At 36.5% G+C, this 2486-nt stretch overlaps 1 pseudogene; it reads right to left on the bottom strand.

Moving 5' to 3' along the window:
- Nucleotides 1-857: 857 nt before the first annotated feature.
- Nucleotides 858-976, bottom strand: LOC112485618 (annotated as a pseudogene).
- Between the last annotated feature and the right edge of the window lie 1510 nt (nucleotides 977-2486).

The raw sequence follows: 2486 nt of genomic DNA, 5'->3' as shown, positions 1-2486 counted from the left end.
CCCATATTCTGGATTTTTCTGATTGTCTTACTCCCATCCCTAGAATTGCCTACCAATGAGGAGTCCGATCTTAAAGTTTGATTAGTTCAAGCTTAAGGTTTTGGGCAAGAACATTTTAGGCAGTACTGTATATTTCACATTGCTTCTCAAAGGAGGCACACAATGCCTGGATGTCCCATTCTTAGAGAAGCTAGGGATTGACCAGGTGGCTCAAATGGCAATGTGCTTCCCCACTCCATTATAATGTAGGCTACTACTCTGAGATCTTTCAAAGATCCAGGTCCCTATAAACTTTTCAGCTAATCCTTTTGCCATCCATTTTGATAATAACTGCTCGAATCATTTATTTCATTGGGGCATGAAAAATTGAGATTTTATAATTCTATTATTTTTTCCAAATTTATTAACTAAAATTCTTTCACTTAATTAAAAAGCATTCTTCATGAACTGAGACAATTCAGGCATCCAAAATACAATTTATGTAGGAAACGATAGAGATAAGGTAGGATAAATCCTTAATTCTTTAAATGGCAATTTTCATGGTATCGGTTTGGTGCACCGGCCACCTCTAATGGCGACAAATGAGTTTGGAGAGATTTTTTCCCTTTCACTTTCTTCCCTTTCTCATTATCTTTATGAACTCATAGATTTTTTATATATTTAATAGGTTTCAACCAATTGTAGTCATTTTCTTTTGACTACAAGTTGTTCAAGTTGTTCCATATTTGGGCAGTGGAAGCCCTTTTCAAGGGCCACTAGGTCTTCTCGGCATGTCCTCAGAAATCTCTGATAGCTTCCTTCCTTCCTTTTTTCCTTTGGCACAATAGGATGCTCACCTTATGCTTTTTTTTTTTTAACACCTACAGCACCCAGTATTCCCAGCTGATCTCCCATCCAAGTACTAACCAGGCCCAACCCTGCTTAGCTTCTGAGATCAGAAGAGATTGGACATGTTCAGGGTGGCATGGCCGTAGACCCTTATGCTTTTCTTAACGCAGATCAAGAATCAACTACCTAAAGAGTCAGAGTTTCTTTTAGTGGGAGAAATTATTACTTTTTTTTTTTTTACTCTAAAAAAACATATATTTCAAAATTAATCTGAATTTAACTACATTGTCAGGTTAAAAATCAACTTATTTCAAAAACCAAAAACCCGCTTTTGTGCTGCTCACAAAAGACATTTAATTATAATCACCAGGCACACACACATGAGTAAGATTATCAAAGCACTTTGGGCATTTTCTCACTGGTTCTGCAATATTCTCATTAAATTGGTACAAGACAGATTTATCCCTATCTAACAAGGCGATCTGAATAGAAAAGCAATTTAATTGTACAAACTCTTAGATGTATGTAAACCTTAAGGTATTAGCTGTGCTCTCTCACTATTAACAAAAAGCTAGTCAAAGCTTCAAACAAATTGTACAAAACAGTCCAAAAAGTATTATGCAATTGCTACTAACTGGCAGTTATTTAATTAAATTTCAGTTAAGTAATTTTAAAAAAGTATTTTGATCATTGTTTAAAATTTTTATTCCACATAAAATAGGTAAGGATTGACCAGGGATATAACAAACATTCATTCATTTATTCAGTCAATACGTATTTATGTGGCTAGAACAAACATTCATTCATTTATTCAGTCAATAAGTATTTATGTGTCTAGAAATATGAGACACTAACATTCAATGCTTATAGTTGTGATGTTTTAAATCAACTTCTAGAGATAGGACACTTTTTCTGTGACTTTAAATCCATCACAATTGACCTATTCTACAACTGTCAAAGGTAGGATTACAGTATCATGATATATTCAAAAATTTAAACATATGAAGAAGAAATTGGCCTCATTTCCCAAGATATCAAGTCCTCTGAGGTTCTCAGTGCTTGGCAATTAATAGTCTCTTGTTTTTCACTGTGGTTTGGGTTAGATTTTCAAGCCATAAATCTGTTTTATTCTCATTTTGGTTGCCAACTTGTCATTATCACCATCCCAGTCAGCCCCCGCCACCTCATTGTCAGGCATCTTTTGTACCAAGGAATAAACCTGAGCCAAACGTATTCTTCCCCAGAGGACTCTCCATGGCGGAATGGCCCAGGAGACTTCTAGTAGGGGAATTTTTCCATCGGAATTTGCCTCTTTGTCAACAAACACCTTGTCACTAGAGCTGTTACTTTCACTGTTACTTTTCAAGTGTTGCCTGACAGCTTTCTTCTTCAATTTACAGGGCACGGTTGTGGAAAGAGCCCTGTTCTAGGAAGCGAACATTCTAGCTCCCTCTAAGCTCCTTTCTGAACTATTGCATGAGATCTTGCACAAGTCATTGACCTTCAGTGACTCTCAGTTTACTCATCTCCAGACGATCTCTGAGGATCACAATGACGCTAACTTTTTTCTCAAGTAAAGTTACATATGTCTCTCCAAAATCCGTCTATAAATCCACACTGGCAAGGGGAAACATGTTCCAAGTCAGATCCAGGCTGCG

Source organism: Pteropus alecto, unplaced genomic scaffold (genome assembly GCF_000325575.1).
Source record: "Pteropus alecto unplaced genomic scaffold, ASM32557v1 scaffold5, whole genome shotgun sequence".
Classification (NCBI taxonomy): Eukaryota; Metazoa; Chordata; class Mammalia; order Chiroptera; family Pteropodidae; genus Pteropus; species Pteropus alecto.
Note: the sequence above shows the minus strand (reverse complement) of the source record. Positions and strands in the feature narration are given on the sequence as shown.